At 39.4% G+C, this 18800-nt stretch overlaps 1 long non-coding RNA gene across 1 annotated transcript in view; it reads left to right on the plus strand.

Annotated features, from left to right (window-relative positions):
* The window catches only part of LOC310845410, a 722498-nt gene that overhangs the window by 97685 nt on the left and 606013 nt on the right, over positions 1 to 18800 (plus strand). The window lies entirely within an intron of this gene.

Below are 18800 nucleotides of genomic sequence, written 5' to 3' on the forward strand. Positions count from 1 at the left end.
TCCACATGCCTCTGGAAAAATTGTATGTTTTGGCTCTATGCCCCCCCCCCCATTTTGGGGGTTAATGAATGAGAATATTATTATATTTTTAAATCCGGTAAATGAATAAATTCAGATTTGGTACCTGAGCCTCAAAGATATCTGAAGTTTCATATGATGAATATGTACAATGCACAGCATTCAGTATACTAGTCTGTGTTGCTGGATAACACAATAGTTATATGAGTTTAAAATGTTTTAGCAAGCATTTGTGAATCAAGGAAGTTCTGTCATTGCATGCATGAAAAATATTTTGCTGTCCCATGTTTCCCATGGGTGAGGTTCTGGAAAACCATGCCTGTGGTTCTGGAAAAGCAATTCCAGAATGGGATCAGCACCAAGCAGATTTCTCTGTGTGGAAGGAATAGTAGGCAGAAACTCAAATGGTAGAAAGATATTATGGATGAGCAGAGACAGGAATGGTGATGTTCAGCTTCCAGACCAGATGGGCTACTGTGTCTGCTCATAAGGAGGATGAATGTTCCAAAATGCCTCTGTAGACTCTAGAATATATCATTGATACTAGAGGTCAGAGTAAGCACAGAGGAAAGGCTTGTGGTAACACCAAGTTATAGTGACTAAGGAGCCCTAGCTATCAAAGCAGCCCCCATGAGCACTTTTAATTTCCACAGCACTGTTTGTCTCCAGAACTTTCTTATTGTTAGAAGAACAGAGAGCTAAATACTTCCCCAGGAAATAAAGCAAGGTCAGAAATGAATTTTAACAAGTTTTACTGAAAATCATAAAATAGAAAATACAATATGCTCAAATTACACAACATTTTAAAAGGGTTTCTGAATAAATTGAAATTAAAGTAATGATACAGAGAAATAATTAGGTTTTAACAGCTTGTGCTATCTTGAAATAAAGAGTTACAAGAGAAAGGATTAAGATTCCTGTAAAAGAAATAAGAATTAAGAGAGATTCAACCTAATTAAAGTAATAATTCTTTTCCCTTCTACTGGCCAGGCTGGAAAGAATGTTTCATCAAAAAGAAAAAGAAAAAGGGTACTTTACTTTATAAGCTACTATACTTTAGAGAAGGTATCCTTATTAGTAGAGTACAAATATACCTTAATTCCCTAGAATTATACATATTGTATCTACCTTTGAATCATCATTTATATTATCTCTACAAGTAAAGCCTAGAATTTCATATAGCCAGGTAGGTCTAAAATGAGAAAAATACCTGTCAAGTTTACCAGCACATCCTTGAGAAAAATATTACATAGTTTCTCTTTCATTGGGGTCACCTTATTTTCTGTCTCTTGACCCATTTTAACTACAATATTCAAAGGCTTAGTGAAAGAATAAATTATATCAAAGCATTCTCTGTAACATTCTTAACATATGTCTTTCATATAGAAGCACAAAACTAATTGGTAGAAACCATTACTCTCCCATCAGAGCTCGTCCACAAACTACGGTAAGATCTTGGGTAACGTGGTTCACATGAGATACGATGTAATGGATGTATGAATAAACATGACTCAATCCGTTCCAAAAGTCATTCATGCTTTCATCTGCTATTTTCCATTCTGCAGCAATTGGTTTATTTGCACAAGTCTTTCTTCCATTTCATCAGCTGCTGATGCAGTAATATAAGTTTTGGGTTTTGTTTTACATATCTCACAGTGTACAATAGACACACATATCCCAGCCATCAACAGATATTTACAAATCAGCTACCTTCTGTGTGCTCCCTTTCAACACTAATGAATTTCCAGAGGTGTAAAACAACAAAGAGTCTTATGGTAATTAAAGACAAAGTTAAAGAAGTGGTTAATGGCCCATCACAAAGTGATCTATGGTTCTAACCTTGACTACCCAGAAGGAAGTCCTACTGAATTCAGTTAGGCTGCAGCCCTAACCCAACTTAAGATGAGAGTAAACCTATCTCAGTAGCTTGACTTCAGAGTTCAGTATTGACATAATGTTTCATTTCCCTCACTCAGGCATCAGGGAGGGATAGTTTAGCACCCTGCTGATATTTTGCATTTTGTATCTTAGATTATATGAATTACTCCTGCCATTGAACTGCAAATAAGTCTCTCCCCCCCCCCCATTGTAACAATTTATTTAATAAACTTGTATTTTATTCAGAAGTTGCCAGTGTGCATGTCAGCTGAAACATAACATTCAGGGTAATCTCCATGCGAAAAGAATTTCTCCATGTGAAAACAACAATAATGCACACAATGCATTCTATAGCTTTTTGAAATTCACAGTGGGAAGCGAGCCCCACTGAATTCTGTGAGATTGACTTCTCAGCCTTAGTACATATAGTCTGTCTCAAGCAATGACCAACTTCAATAAACAACACTCCCAAAAAAAGAAATGCAAAGGACAGTGGCAATTATACATCAATGAATATGTAAATAACATATATTGCAAAATAATTTACTTATCTATTTATGTATAAAGTGTGCAAGTTAGTTAGTTGTTGTTGTTTAAGAAAACTAAGGTGAAAATAATCCACAGCAAGAATCTGTGCCCATGGTAGGGTTGAATGAGCAAATGTAAGGACATCCACTTGACAGTCCTTTTTCAATGGATTCAATGGCCAATGTGTGGTGTCTGCCAAACGCTGTGGCTTGACATTTTCTCTTCCTCACTCCCCATAACATTCAGTTAAACAAAATGTGAGAAGTGAGAAGTGTGTGGTATGTTTTGCTATCCCCATTATGCTTCATTGCCTGCTATTTGCCTTATGAAACATTATGTGAGGGTGAGGAGACAAGGAGGAGGAGAAGCTCCCAACATTAACTGCCCACCAGCCTCAATATTTTATTCTAGCTCCAGCAGAGCCAAATTATACAAATTCTTTATTCTACTGGCTCAACATCAGCATTCGCAATCAATCTACTTTCAAGCGCTAAAAAATGAGACAATTGCACTTTCCCTTGAGTTTCAATTTTCTTCAGGCAAACTGCCCATCTAAATAAGCCAATACAGGAGATGGGGGTGTCACATTGCAAGCACTCCTTTTGCATGGCAGCAGAGCGCTGTGGAATGCTGGTCCTCAGGGAATAGCGGTGTTGCCTGGGCAACCAACTGCCAGAGGGCAGAGCTGAGGGAGGAAGTGTAGAAAAACTGTGCTGAAATTGAGACCTTTATTTCCTCTCTGAAAGAACATGGATAAGTGTTGGGCACTCAGGCCTGAGACTGGGCAAGTACCCAGGGCAAGTGACAAGCAGGCAGATAGAAATGAGGTCGTATGGTGGCATCGAAGAGGATCTGGAGGTATTCCTCAATGGCAGTTTGCTTAAAATGGAGGAAGACGGCAAGTGAGTCCTGGGGTCATGACCAAGGGGATGAGCTGTGGTGTTGTTGCAAGCCTCCAAAGGCTATAAAAACTCGTAGGTCTGTGGCCAATAAAACTCAGGAGCTGGGAGGAGATAAAGTCCAGCGATTTATAACTTTCCAAGAAATACGTCGGATTACTCCGCAAAAACTGCAACCATGGATTCAGCAGTTGGGTGTGTGTGTGATATTTATAAGTTTTTCCACAAAGCATTTCAATTTTCTCCATTCATATGCATAGAAGTATTTCTCATTACCTCATTCAGTTATTGGATACATTTTATATCAGTGCGCTTGCGCAAACTTAGCATAAGCATCGGCTGTTCTGCTGTCATCTATATGGCCTCAGTGTAGAAACATTGTGTTACATTTTTATAGCAAAATCTATTGTGCGTTTGTTGAACCTACGTGTAATAGCTGCGTATGTTCTGCAATAAAGATGTTAGCGGCTTCTCTTCCCATGGCAAAGGGCACTTGCATAACAAAAGCTTTCTTGGCAGTTTCAAAGCTTTTGCAGTTTCTTAGCAGTTTCTTAAAGCGATAGGCTATCAATTTTAGGGGCCTTTGGGGCCCCTCCCACAGTGTGAAGGCCCCAGGAATAACAGTTGGTCATTCCCTCCCCCATCTAGCAGTCCTGGAGGCACAAGAATCCACACAGTTCTTGGTTTGAGCCCCATAGCAGCTGATAGTAAGGATAGTAAGGAAAGACACAATTGCATACCAACAACTTCTACACAGCTCAGTTGTATGAATAAGTAAAAATGCCATCTGAAGAAGACAACAAAAGAATTATTGACTCTTGGTTGGTGTTCCTTTCCAAAAATTATACCAAACTCCTCCAAAAATCGTTATTTGAGTTTCTGGCATCTGAAAAGGAAATGAGCCACATGGCACAGGGAACATTTGGTATAAAAATTCCTCTCCACTCCATACTCATTTTGTATTAGCAACATTCAGATGTGATGCAGTTCATGGAAGTTTCTCCATCTCAAAGATATGGGCCAAGAAAAAAGTTTAATGCTATATAACTCCAGTTTTTAAAAAATAAATAAATATGGGGCAATTTGGGGACAACATCTATAACTTTTGACACTTAAAAATATTGCGCAGGTTGTTTTTGATGCAAGGATGCTGTATTTCAAATATACATGTACTTGATTAAGCATTTTTCCATGGTGTAAAAAATCCAAGTTGAATGTCAGGAAGGAAAACACAGAAAATCTCTTTAAATGTTTGCCTCCATATCCCCTTTTATTCCATTCAACATTTGAACAAATTAAAGTGCTCTCTAAAAATCCATGTACAGATGTGTTTTGATGGATGTATTCAATGAAAGGTACTATTTTTGACTCAGTATGCAGGCTGTGTTTTACTGTAAGAACACTGTAGAAAGTTATAAAGGGCTAATTTTCTGTAGAAATGCTTAAGAGAGTTATTGCCTTTAAATTAGTTTTATAGCTTATGTAACTGTGTTGTGTGTATTGCATTTTATCATTGTAAAATGCATTTATTTTGGACTCTGATGCTGGCACTGTTTGCCATAGCCAGTATGGGCTGTTGATAAGTAATGAATCAAATGTACACACAATGCTGCTCTCAGTGAGGAAAAGCCACACCAGGGCATGGGTGGCTCCATATATGTAGACTATGCATGCAATGTGATTGGAGTCCAGTGTCAAGAAAAAAATCTCATAGCAAAGCTAGTGGTATCGACTAAACTCTCTTGGCAAATGTCTCCTTACTTCTGAGTCTCCACATTACAATTACCAGATATCTGTTTTCCTGTCATCAACACCCACTTCTTAGTTCTCTTCCAGAAATGCGGCTCTTATGTGGCATGTGTAGCATCTTCTCCCATATTGATTTTCTGATCCAGACCTCATATCCTAGTGGAGGAGTCTTCATGTCTGGCACCAGAAATGAATGAGATAACATCAACAGCAACTGTCTTAACTGTTAAAAGACCTACTGATAGCAGTAGCCAATGCTTCCATCTTGATATCCAGTTGGCATTAGGCAGGCATGACCAAACTTGGCACTCCAGATGTTTTGGGACTACAATTCCCATCATCCTTGACCACTGGTCCTGTTAGCTAGGGACAATAGGGGTTGTAGTCCCAAAACATCTGGAGGGTCAGGTTTGGCCATGCCTGGCATTAGGGATGGGGGAGAAAGTCAACTCAGTATGCTTCGAAAGGAAAATCTATCCAGTTCAGATTTTCCGAAACAATATGTGAACCAAAATATAGCTACCCTTCAAAATGCACACTGGCCTGACTTTCACAAAGTTTTCCAACCAAGTAATGTTTATAAAAATGCATACATTGGGGAAAATTGTGCATCAAATGCACATATTCACGAAAACAACATGGGAAAAAGCATTATTTTAGGGGAAATTGCAACAAAAATGTGTTTATTTGGAGACATTTGTGCTGAAATGCAATAAATTTTCAACACGATTTTTTCAAAATTACAAATTGTTGCAGAAATGTGGAGAACTAAATTTAAAATTGGAAGAGTGAGAAACTGAGAGAAGTGAAATTAACAGATCCTTCTACCCCTAGCTGGCAGAGGGCCTGGCCCGTGTGGATGTGATGTGTGTATCTTTCAGATCTTGCTAAGCTTTGCAGAAAGTAAGTTTTCCAGAGTGTTCACTATTGTTTGTGATGTAGTTAGTCTGGGGCCTAACCCAGAACAAAGACCAATGTCCTAGTGTTTTTTGCCCACTCCTATCCCGAATGTCTCTTTGGCATGGTGAAGGGACTAGAATTCATATTGATTTAGCTTGCTCTGGTGAAAATAAATTCTAATCAGTATTATTATAGAGAGTGACCCATAGAGATGGAGAAGGAATGAATGGCACCTTTGTACTGGTTCCAAGCATGCTTGTGAGGAGGGGAATGGAGAGCTATCTTTACTCTAGTGGGTTTGCTTAGCTTAGTGAAATTAGTGAGCAGGAACCAGCTTGCGACTACTAAAAATTAGTCCAACTCATTACCTGAATTGGATAGGTTTGTAGAGGTCTGGTACAAGGTTAAGTTAGCTATAAATGGATTTGAAGATGTCAAAATGCATTTTTTTTCTGCATTGCCTTTGATTGTTTCAATAACTGTTTTTCTATTCACTGTTCAATAAAGGAAGATCACTGCTTTATGGTCTGCCTTCATTATTAATAGCTGAAAAAGGAGTTTGTCAAGAGCTTCATTTGAAAACATTTATTTTTTTCAGCATTTAAATAAATGCAATATATTATGATATAGTAATTAAAAAGCATCACTTAGAAGGCTTTAAAGTATAAATCAGGCTATGTAAACATAAAAAGATTAGATTATGATGATAGATCTATGAATATATATTCTTTCCTAAATCAGAGGGAATCAGTAATCAAATCTTTATATGTAATGAGTGAGCAAAGCTCCAAAAGGCATAAAATGTTTTGCCTTAGCTACATTTCTGTTTTGGAATATTCCAGGAGCCAAATAAAGCTCGAATATTTCCTTACATGTCTAAATGACTTTGAAACAGCAACAGATATAGTTTTGCAGAAAGAAAGAGATGATGAGAGTCATTAAATGAAAGTGGAGATCTAAGCAAGAACGTGAGTGAGATTAAATGGTTGAGGAAGGTTCGCAAGTGTTTTCTATTCTTTCCCTGAATGCTTTTCTTACAGAAGTAGGTTTGAAGCTGGTGTTAAATCTAAAGTTAATGTGAGGAAAGTAAACAGAAGCTTCAAGTCCCGGTTGGATCATTTCCCCCACTCAGTTCCCTCCTTTAACTAAGACAACATGGCTGAGATGATTGGGGGTGTTTGTGTGCAGCTGACAGTGAATTTTCAGAGACAGCAGCCGGCTTGGAGACTCCTGCCCACCAATACTTGGTTTTGTTGGACTGCAACAATGCTCATTATTATAATGGGTAGTATTTGTAAAACTTATCCTCCGTAGACTCCCAGTTGCCATTACAAAGCTTTGTTGCGAAATGCAAAACTTAAATTTTGTCCATATGAATGGGTAGAAACCACTCAGCTATAATGGGAATGCTCTTGGCACACCTGTGAGTAGCTAATTTTGCTCCGTTCTCTTGTCCCATCACCCAACCCCATTCATTTAAAACCAAACTATCAACACAGTTGCATTTGAAGCTGGGTTTCTTAGTCATGCTGTTGAGATCTGCCTTTTATGTGTGTAAATCTTATACTAACCTGCAGAATTTAGCAGAGCATAAGCTCACTGAAAGAGAAGGAAAAAGTTGGTTTATCTTGTGGAGGATTATTAGTTTCTCGATAGAGATTAAGCTATACCCTGGCACAAGTAACCTTTAGGAAACCATTAATTTGTTGATTGAAAAGTACTTTCCAGTTTTGATGTTTTAATGGTTACATTTTGGCATGATGAGCCAACATTGTAGATCTGGAAAAAAATTAAAATGACGTTTCAAAAGTCTCTAGAAATGTTATTCCTCCTGGCTGGTATCTTGGTAGATTCACACTACTTAACTAAGCATGAGAGGGACATGATCCAAGCCCTGCCTCCCTTGACAATATTCAATTTGGAGGTGATGCACAACCAATATAGCACATTTTAGATTTAGGTAAAGGGTAAGGGGACCCCTGACCATTAGGTCCAGTCGCGGATGACTCTGGGGTTGCAGGGCACATCTCGCCTTAATGGCCGAGGGAGCTGCCATACAGCTTTCCGGGTCATGTGGCCAGCATGACCAAGCAGCTTCTGGCGAAACCAGAGCAGTGCACGGAAACACCATTTACCTTCTTGCCAGAGCAGTACCCTTTTATCTACTTGCACTTTGACAGGCTTTCAAACTGCTGGTTGGCAGGAGCAGGGATCGAACAATGGGAGCTCACCCTGTCACAGGGATTTGAACCGCCAACCTTCTGACTGGCAAGCCCTAGGCTCTGTGGTTTAACCCACAGTGGTATTGCAAAAATGTGTCACATGTGCATCATTAAGGACCAGCTAATGTAGAATAAAGTAGTAAAGCTGTCTAAGGCGCCATCTCCTCAATCTGAAGGGGGTTTGAATGGTCTATCTAATGAACTTCCTTCATGTAAAAGGTAGCAATTCAAAGAAAAAAATTCATTCAAACGCCCCAACTTTATATCCCACAATTTTTTATAGTGAGAACCTTCCCAGCAGAAGAGCATTCAAATATCCAACCGCCTCACCTGCAGGCTGAAATCGTACAACCCAAGGGACTTATATCTGACCTCCCCCTTTTTGTGGCATCCTTGCTTATAGGATCATACCTGTCTGATCAGCTGTTCCCTAAAATTAAATAGGCAGTTCTAATTGTGGAGTGAATTTTTGCCTTCACTTTTTTTTTTATTCTGGTGTAACTCTTCCAAGTCTATAATTTCCCTCTAAGATGCTAACCTTTTGAGACGATTGACATGAGAAAGCGCTCTTTCCCCCTTAGCCTGTTCATCATGCTCAGATGATAAACCTTCACCTAATTTCATTTCAGTGAGACAGCTACTAAAGCATTCCCCCAAGAAGTACATAATTTAATGGTGGAGCATCAGTCAAGACAAATTAGACTGATTGGTTCTGTATATGTTCCAGCAGGAGCAACATGAGATAGGAGGTGGCTGAACATTTGGATTATTGACAAAGTACAGTTCACTCCTAAAAAACAATGTAACATTGTTTGGTCTTATAATCAATAATAATACACTATTCCATGCTAGCCAGGAACAATAGTCACAGAACAGAATACAAAGCAGCCTTGGACCTGCTCAGTTGAGTTATTTAATTGTTCAGTGCTAAGAATGAGTGCTGACATAGTGGTAAACACAAACAGCCGTGGACAAAGGATAAAACTTTCCACAGTCATTGAAACATAATTGGCAACAGCCCTCCAAATCTCAGTTTCTAACTGATACTGTACAGAATAATTTTGATAAGCTGCTAGTTTAACTCAGATAAATAAATACCTTATTTTCTAAGCCATTTTCTTCTTTTGTTGTTTCAAACTTGCTTTCCAGTTTTTTTTTCCACATGTTAAAATGGCTTGTATTAACATACAAAATAGGGGCATGCACCAACCACAAGATGCAGTTCACATCCTGACTGGGTGCATTGGAAAGCTGCCCGCTTTGGTTCAAAGCAATGTGGAGGCTGTTCAATTCAGGTCATGGTTGAAATCCAAATCTGCACTGAGGAGAAAAGAGATTTCTTTATCCCCATCCACTATCCTGGGGAACTGAAAACAGCAATATAGTTTTGACAGAAGTGGATGAAATTCACAGACTTTTAAAAATATTTGGGGAAAATATAACGATATATGAATCTGCTAACTAGGTTTTATCTCTTTTTATAGAATTTGTATCTACCTGGTGCTTAGAATTTGAGAGGGGTGAATTTGTCATTTTGGTTTCTATGTTTTTCATGCTGCATTTGTGATACTTCCCTCAGTTTCTGTGTGAAATCTGAACACTTCTCATTATGTGCATTTTTTCTAGTATATGCATTTCCTAACAAAATGTTTTTTGGTACATTAATTTCATTATCGTATGTATTTTGCAAGCACTTCTGACTAATACCTGCAAGTTCATACACATTATTTTGTTGGAGAAATTCATCACAAAATTTGGGGACATGCACATTTTAAGCAGAGCTGTGTTTCTGCTCACAAATTGTGAATTTGGCAAGTTGAGGTTAAAATGGTAATTGAATGTATTTCTCCACCAGCCCTGCTCTAAATACAGTTCTTGTGAGGTTAAAAGTTGTGCTGGTTTAAAATTACATCTACTATCATAAATCATAAAGGCACCACAATCAAAGTGGGAAGCAAAAAATAAAATAAAAAATAGGAATGTAATGTCACCACAATCAAGTTTTGCATTATATTGAGATAAAATTCCTCAGACATTTAAAAATGAAACCACCAAGTCAATGCTTAAATCTTCTATTGACTTTAGCTCAGACTATGTTTCGACCTCATGGCCTCATAGCAAGCAAGTGTTCGTGAACTCCAAAAATCTTTCTTCCTATTCTTTTGCTTAGCCCACTCAGGACTCAATTGACTATGCTCCTTGATTCTCCGTTTAATGAAGAGCTGAATGTTCCCATCTCTATATTCACTGAGTCCGTCATTATAAGCATTATTCTCACAGAAAAGAATAAAAGGAGGGTATAATCCTTCAAACAGAAAAGAGATGAAATACTAGGAAGCCAAAAATTGCCCAGGAGTCATCCCTTTAAAAATGTCCATCTGGGGAAACGAAATGGCAGGCAAATTTAGAACTTCAATTACAGTTGTTCAAAGTATCAAAGTTACAGAAATTTGAACTTGACAGTATATTGCCTCCCTAAAAAGCCAGGGTCAGACATGTTTCTGAATCATGCAGAGAGAACCCATTCTGTATCCAGTTTGATTGTATGACTATGTACCTTTCACTTGATTTCTCACTTGCCAGATATGCAGGGCCTTTTTTTTAGCCAGAACTCGCTGGAAATCAGTTCCAGCACCTCTCAGGTGGGCGCCATTGCCATTATAAGAGAACAAGGGAGGTGTTCATTGTGAATTCCAGCACCTCTTTTTCTAGAAAAATAGGACTGCAGTTCTCTGTGGTGGTATTTTTAGGTTGAGATTATTGATTCCTCTCCTGGAATTCTTGGATTTTTGATGGATATTTAAAGCAAGGGTAGAAATGTTCAGCTACAACCCTATGATCCTTAGATCCCAATAAATTCCTTTTAAAATAGTAGTTCAGGGCTTGCCAACACAGTACCCATGGCTGCCAGTGGGCCTGTCAGTCCCTCCTATGTTACTTGCAAAAAGTCTCAGTAAACACCACCTCGAAAATCCCCAAACACAAGGGACTGTTCCTGCTTAGTTCCTGTTTTCACTGGTTCAGCTACATTGAGCACACATTCCTCCTTAAGCATGCCCAAGTGTTATTATATGACAGGTTTTGATGCCCCAGAGCTTCTTTCTGCAGCAAGCATGGCGGTGGCTGATGTAGGTGCTTTTTCTTCCATTGATGGGGAAGCAGATTGTCCTGCCTCTCTTTCAGCCATAACACTACTCCACCACAGCAGCTATTTTGTGTTGCACCATATCTCACAGCAGCCATTTTGTCTGCAACACTTTCTCAAAATGCCAGATGTGCCCATTGGGTTGGTGACCTCTTCAACAGCACTGATTAGTTTCCTATGCATGTATGAAGCTGTGCTCTGCTCAGTCAAGCCATTGAGGGGAGGGTACTGTCTTCTCCCAGCGAGGTTCTTGCCATCTGAGATCCTTAACTGACTCAACCTAGGGGTTTTATGCATGCTAAGTCCCCCCCTCTCACCCTGGCTGTTGAATTTCTGTATATAATTGTATCATTATTCCTGACATTAAAATCAACCTTCATATTGTGCATGTGCAGTTTGCATCAGTGCACTTCTAAAACATCATTGGATCGTTTCAACTCTGGCTGATTATATCGTTATTTGTTACTTCTAATACAGACTGAAGTCTCATGAGAATATGTTTCTCCAGAGTTATTTATAAATTGCTTCTCTTTGAATGTGGACAGGTGGTGTTAGGACGGTCTAAATTACTGTTCTGCTACGGAAAGCCAGGCAATTAAGGGGGGAGCCTGCAATGCTCCCACTAATTATGTTCCATACTGCTGCAGCACCCGTGTTCTCAGCCCTGCCGTGTTCCCGATTAATGTTTAATGGGAAAGCAGCAGGACCCAGCACATCAGCATTCCAGGCTGCAGAATGACATTGGAAACTAAAGTGTGATTGCTAAGAAATGATTTCTTTCCCCCAGTCTGAATACCTGGTTAACTGCTGTTAACAAATCCATATTAAAAATGCAAGTGAATCTTACTAAGGCAGGACTTGGCAGGAAACTACACATCATGTATCACTGTGTATTATGCTTTGATGATGAAAAATAGGCCAGGACATGGGTAGCAAGGTTGTTGTTCTTGAGCTCTTCATCTGTACTTTTTGTTTAAAAAATAATGTCCAAAGTCTCCTATATGAATATGAGTGCCGTATTAGGCTAGATTAATTGTCCATCTTAATTTAGCAATCTGTTCATTGCAGAGGTCAGACAGATTATCCCTCAAACATTCATAACAGGACAGGATGATGGTGGTATGTATCCCTTGCAGTTAATCTCCAGCATCTGTTGACCAGAGGCACACTGTTCCTTTGGCTGTTGTGCCTTAGAATCCACAAGCAGACCATGTTGAGAATTGGCACTGAGCAGATACTTGGCTCTGCAGAGACCATCTTTCCACAAGCCAATGCTCAGTTGAGAGCTGAGCTATGTATCTGCTTTGGGGAGCCTTTGTTGACTCAGATGGTAACTGCAAGTATGGTTAGCAGCACATGTTGCCAGAAATTGAAACAAAAGACACCTAGCTACTTCAATTTCGTTTCTTATGAAATGACTAATAAGTGTGTGGAAAAGGGGGTTGGTTTTCTTTATCTCTTTCATCCCTTACTTGAGGGGGGGGGGGACTCACATCTCTCTTGACAACAGTTGATTTGGGCTGCTGCCATTTTGTTTCCCAGAATACCCCAAACTTTGTGGTGTTCCAGGGGATTCCAAGAAAAGAGTCGGGGTGGGGAATGAAAATAAAACCTGTGGTGAGATTGGCTCAGTTGTGGCAGCAGCAGCAGGGGGAGTAACAGAAATAAGTAAGAACACAGCAATGAAAACAAATTATTTTAATGAATGACTTTAATGTGATTTTAAAGAAATAATGTGTTACTCTGCTTGCTCCATTGACCTGAAAGAGAGATGCGTGCCACAACCGCATAGTCGTCTTTGACTGGACTTAGCTGTTCAGGGGTCCTATACTTTTACCTGCAGCAGAGGGTTTGGGACATGTTTAAAAGAGTACACTTAATTCATGCCTGCGTTGGCCATATGTATCATAATGTGCACTCTGCGCTGCCCTGTGACTGCACATTTTCAGTGCAATTAATATTGATGAGAAAGTCATCTTTTTGGGAAGCTAAATGCCCATTTCTGTTCATCTCATTTGCAGTGATTGCTACTGATAAGCTTCTGAGGAACCCCTGGGTTCTGAGCAGCACAGTTTGAAGCATTGTGGACCAGATAAATGCAAGCAATCAGATTTCTTTCACTGGTAGCAATCATATGGAGTTCTCCCTGTAATTAAAGCAGATATTAATAGTTAGGTTTTCTAGAATTTGCTGGCAGATGGCACTGCATATTGGAGAATTTCACATAAATAGCAGTATTATGAACATATGTCTGATACATATTTAAAAATGTTGCATTCTTAAAGTACAGTGATGTAAAAAGACTTCATGGGGGACTTTTAAACATAGCTGAGCAAACAGCTGTGCTGTGTTTTTGATGAAAGACCCATTTTTTCATGTCTGCTTGTACAGGGACATTAAAACACACACACAACAAAGTTTCGGCTTGGTAAGTATAAAGCAAAAGGGAAAATCAAGATTTGACAAGTAAGATCGAGAGTTAAGTGTTCTCGTTAGTATATCTGGTAACTAGAGAAAGCCAATTCCCATATCAACATGCCCAGATGTTAAGATCAGCTGCTAGTGTTTTCCAGGTTGTCACTGCCAACAGGGAGAAAGTGAGTGGAACTAGGGGAGAGGGCATTTTTTGGTGTTCCATTTCATGAACTCCCTTCCTAGAGATGCTTTTCTGACACCAAACTTTCTATCCATTAGGCACCAGGCAAAACCCTTTTCTATTCTTCTAGACCTTTAAAGCACAATCCTACAGCCACTTACTTGGAAGTCCCATTAAACTCAATGGGGCAGACATATGAGTAGTCATGCACAGAACTGTATTTTAAGGTCTTTTAGAACTTAATCTTTTAATTTACTCTTGCTTTATGACTGGGTTTATGTTGATTATATATTATGGTTTTCATTGTAAGTTGCACTCAGATCATTTTTGAAGAAGAGTAGTGTAAACATTTCTCAAATAAAAACAGGAAAGAAACTTGTGGAATTGTAAAGACTAACAAATTTATTGTGGATTAAGTTTTGTGGCCTAAAGTCTACTTCATCAGATGCAGAAACTGCAATCCTCATTTGGCAGGGTGATGAGCAGAATATGTAAAGAAAACAAATAAATGTTGGAGTCAAATAGCAATGGAATCCAAAATAGTGCAGTCTGTGATCATTCAATTAAAGCTTGCACTTATGCAAAATGAGCACAGTGACACTTCACCACAGCAGTTTTTTGTGCATATTTATTATTTTGCATACCATGGAGCATTGAACTGAAGACACATGATCTCCCCAAAGCTGAAAGCAATTGTAGGTGAGCACAAAGTGGCAGTGTTTTGAAGGCAAATTAACGTGGCTGCCCCCCAGAAATTATTCAAATAAATACTTATTCAGGCATTAAGAGTACCTCTGAGCATATTCAGAGCACTTTCCCACTGAGGGTAATTACCGTATTTTTCGCTCTATAAGACACACTTTTTCCCTCATAAAAAGTAAGGGGAAATGTGTGTGTTTCTTATGGAGCGAATGCAGGCTGTGCAGCTATCTCAGAAGCCCCTTCCTGCTTTGCTGGAGAGGCGCTGCACAGAGAGGGAGAGAATATTTTTTTTTCTTGTTCTCCTCCTCTAAAACTAGGTGCGTCTTATGGTCGGGTGTGTCTTATAGAGCGAAAAATACGGTAAGTTTTGGTTTTTAAAAAAGCAACTTATGGCCTCGGTCCAGTAAACCTGAAGGAGCGTCTCCACCCCCATCATTCTGCCTGGACGCTGAGGTCCAGCGCCGAGGGCCTTCTGGCGGTTCCCTCATTGCGAGAAGCAAAGCTACAGGGAACCAGGCAGAGGGCCTACTCGGTAGTGGCGCCCGCCCTGTGGAACGCCCTTCCAGCAGATGTCAAAGCGGTAAACAACTACTTGACATTCAGAAGACATCTTAAGGCAGCCCTGTTCAGGGAAGTTTTTAACATGTGATATTTTACTGTATTTTTGGTTTTTATGGAAGCCGCCCAGAGTGGCTGGGGAGGTCCAGCCAGATGGGCGGGGTATAAATAATATATTATTATTATTATTATTATTATTATTATTATTATTATTATTATTATTATCTTCATGATACACTTTTGAAAAGCAGAACGCTAATAATAATAATAATAATAATAATAATAATAATAATAATAGACTATTCATGGTGACTAGTTCTGGATTGGGGCCCCTAATTCAGTAGTAGGCTACATATTTTGCATCCAGAAGGTCCCACTGTCAATCTCTGGCATCTCAGAAGAAATTTAGGTAACTGTGCTAAGGAGGATCTTGCCAGACAGCTGCGCTGAGTCTAATTTAATGTTCTGGGCCACATAGAGCAGTGGTCCTACTCTGTGTAGGGCACCTACATATACAGATAGAGCAGTGGTTTGACTCAGTATAGGGGTGCTTCACATGTGCAGACAACATTCACGCATACCCTTTCATGGAGCTACAGTTATGCACTGCTTCCATGAGGCACATGTTCAAAAGGGTGCTTTTTGGTATTATGGTATTGATATGTACGGGGGACCATTCCTGCAAAAAGTGTTGCACATAGTACCGGTATGTGCCAGTCTATTCTAAGTGGATAGCAAAAATCCCTTCCAATAACAATCCTATAGTGCTTTGCATGGCACAAGTTCTCATGGAATGTGTCCTTATTAGTAGCGACAGAACTTGTGCCCATTCTCACCGAGGTTTTGTGCATTAACCGGAAGCTCAGGGCCTGAGTGCTAGGAATGTCCTTTACTAAATTTTCCCTTCTCAGAAGGTAATCGAGGAGTTTATGGAGGGAAAAAGGGACTCCCATTAAAGAACTTTATGATGCACAATGGGTTTCTGACCTTGTGTTTTTGGCAGGTATTTCCACACCTCTTAACTTCTGAAATCTCACACAGCAGAGTGAAGTTTAATTGGCATTTTATCTTATGCACTGAAAAGATTTGAGGCCTAATTCCTCATTTTGTGGAGCATTTTTAAATAATTATGATCATTACCGAGGTATGTAATTAAAAAATAAAACAAAAGGGAGCCCCAGGAGTGCTATGTTACATTTTCTGTACCTAAGACAATACTAAAAAGCTGCCCAGGGGCTTCCAAACTGCAGACTGTAATTCCAGTTTAATTCCAACTCTGGGGAAGCACCTCATACTTTGGTTAATTTCCCTTGAAATCCATGCAGCTTTGATAGGCCATGAGTATGTGCCTTAAACATATATTCAAATGGTTTTCATTTTCTGAATATCTGAGAGAGCCACACCATTACTGTGAAAAAGTAGCTAAGCATTTTGCTATGTTGCTAATGGGAGGAAAAATACTAAACATATTTCTTGAACTATGATTGAATTCTTAAGGTACTCTGGTGTCGCGTGAATATTAAGGTGATAGGATAAATACACAGATGTGGTTTAGGTAATCTTGCCAAATCAATGTCTATTGACATATGTCTAATACTGACAAATACTGACATGAAATATATTCCAGATAGCCCTGAAAAAGACCTAAGCATTACGTGTACCAAGTTATTGAGTCCAGGAGGTGGAAAGTTGCACTCTCCTGAAAGGAGCAGGTCTATAGCTTGTGGGTACACCTGGGTCCAACATTTTCACTGGAGGTTCAGGTGCCATTGGTGTATTCCTTCCAACACAATGCGGCTCAAATCCGGAACACCACCTTCTGCATCCAAAATCCTGTGCTAGTCACGTGACCCATGTGAGATTGTGGACCTGGAGAAAGGGCTTTTTAAAGGAGAGATATGCATCAGAGCAAGGTGACCAAAATGGTCGCTGTACTCTCATGAAAAAAAATGGGATGTCTCGGTTTTTGCAGGGTAGTTGATGGGTGCTATGAGTATTCCCCCCCCCCCCGACTTTTGATGATTTGCTAACCACAGCCTCTTTGGACAGTGATGTCTTGGCCAAGGTATTCCATGTTCTGGTAATTTCCAAGGTGGATTACTGCAGTGCACTCTATGTGAAGCTGCCCTTGTAGACCCTCAGAAACTTCAACCGGTCCAGAAAGCAGCAGCCAGATTATTGGCATGGGTTCCATCTAGAACTCATATAATCCTCTTTTTAAAACAGCTGCATTGGTTGCTAGTTCATTTCTGGACCCAATTCAAAGCCCTAAATTACTTAGGCCCCAGATCTCTGGAAGACTCCCTCCTTCTCTTCTGTTGTTGTTCTACTTACACAACAGATTTCTGCTTCAGATACAGTTTCCATAGTAAAGGGCCTCTGTGATGTTGAAACTGCACCAGTTGAAGCTCTTCTGCTGAAAGGGGCACAGTATCTGTTAGGTTAAAGAGTGGCAACTTTAGGCATTGCACACATCATTCCTCTTTATTATCTTGCAAATCCCATCCCCCGATCCTGTTAGCAACAGGATTTGCCAATTCTGTAAGGAGGTTCACAGTTGTGACTTTAATACATAAGTTTGATAGCAAGGCAAGGTATATGTTGACATTATCTATCTAGTTTTCAGTCATTGAATTTTCCTTGACTTCTTTGGTAGGGATTAAACTTTGTTTCATTTTTTAGTTGAATCCATTGTTTGAATCTGATTTTTTGTTAAAAGATTATTCATCTCCTATGGCTTTCAGCAGTTCTTCACTTTAAGGAATAATCTTCACTTTATGGGCAGAACTTTCTGAATCCTCCCCTTGTGTGCATGGCACTGCTGGAGAAAGTATAGAAATGTCTATGGCAATAAGATCTATTCTGTATTATGACCATTATCTGTCTTAATGTAACAGCGTTCAAGCCCAGACAGTCCGTGATCAATGCACTCTGAGAATATCACAACAGCTATTGAAAAAGCAGAGATAACACTAGTGACAGTAACCTAACTCAGGGGCAGGTTTAAATGCACATCAAGGAAGCAATGAAACCAAGAAGAGATAAGTGGGAGCTCAGAACTGTATCTCCAGTGACATAAGCAATACACTTTGAGTAGTGATTTTCAGACTGTCGGCTGGAAATTTTTCCATCAGTAAATAACACAAATAAAAGGAGGCTTTCTTGGGCAGCAAGAAAAATGGTTGTAGGAAGAGTTCAGAATTATTACAATTTTTTTCAGCCAACTAGCAATATATTGAATTAGCTTCCCAGCTCTCTAGCCTGTTTCTAGGAGTTTCTGTCTTTTTAAAAATCTGGCTGTTTTGTGTTTTTTTAAGGGTGCCAGTTACATAGCAGAGACAGAAAAAAGATGTGATTAAAAAGATGTGAGGGAAAAGGAGCTTGTTAAATTGTTTTGGTGATTAGGAGGTTTAATCTGAAATCACATTAGATTTAAGCTTGTTGGTGTCTCTGGTATCTTCTCTTACATGATGGATGTGTAAAGGTATCTGAAGAAGTGTGCATGCACACGAAAGCTCATACCAAGAACTGACTTAGTTGGTCTTTAAGGTGCTACTGGAAGGAATTTTTTTTGTTTTGACTATGGCAGACCAACACGGCTACCT

Source organism: Podarcis gaigeae (genome assembly GCF_964106915.1).
Source record: "Podarcis gaigeae genome assembly, chromosome: 5".
Classification (NCBI taxonomy): Eukaryota; Metazoa; Chordata; class Lepidosauria; order Squamata; family Lacertidae; genus Podarcis; species Podarcis gaigeae.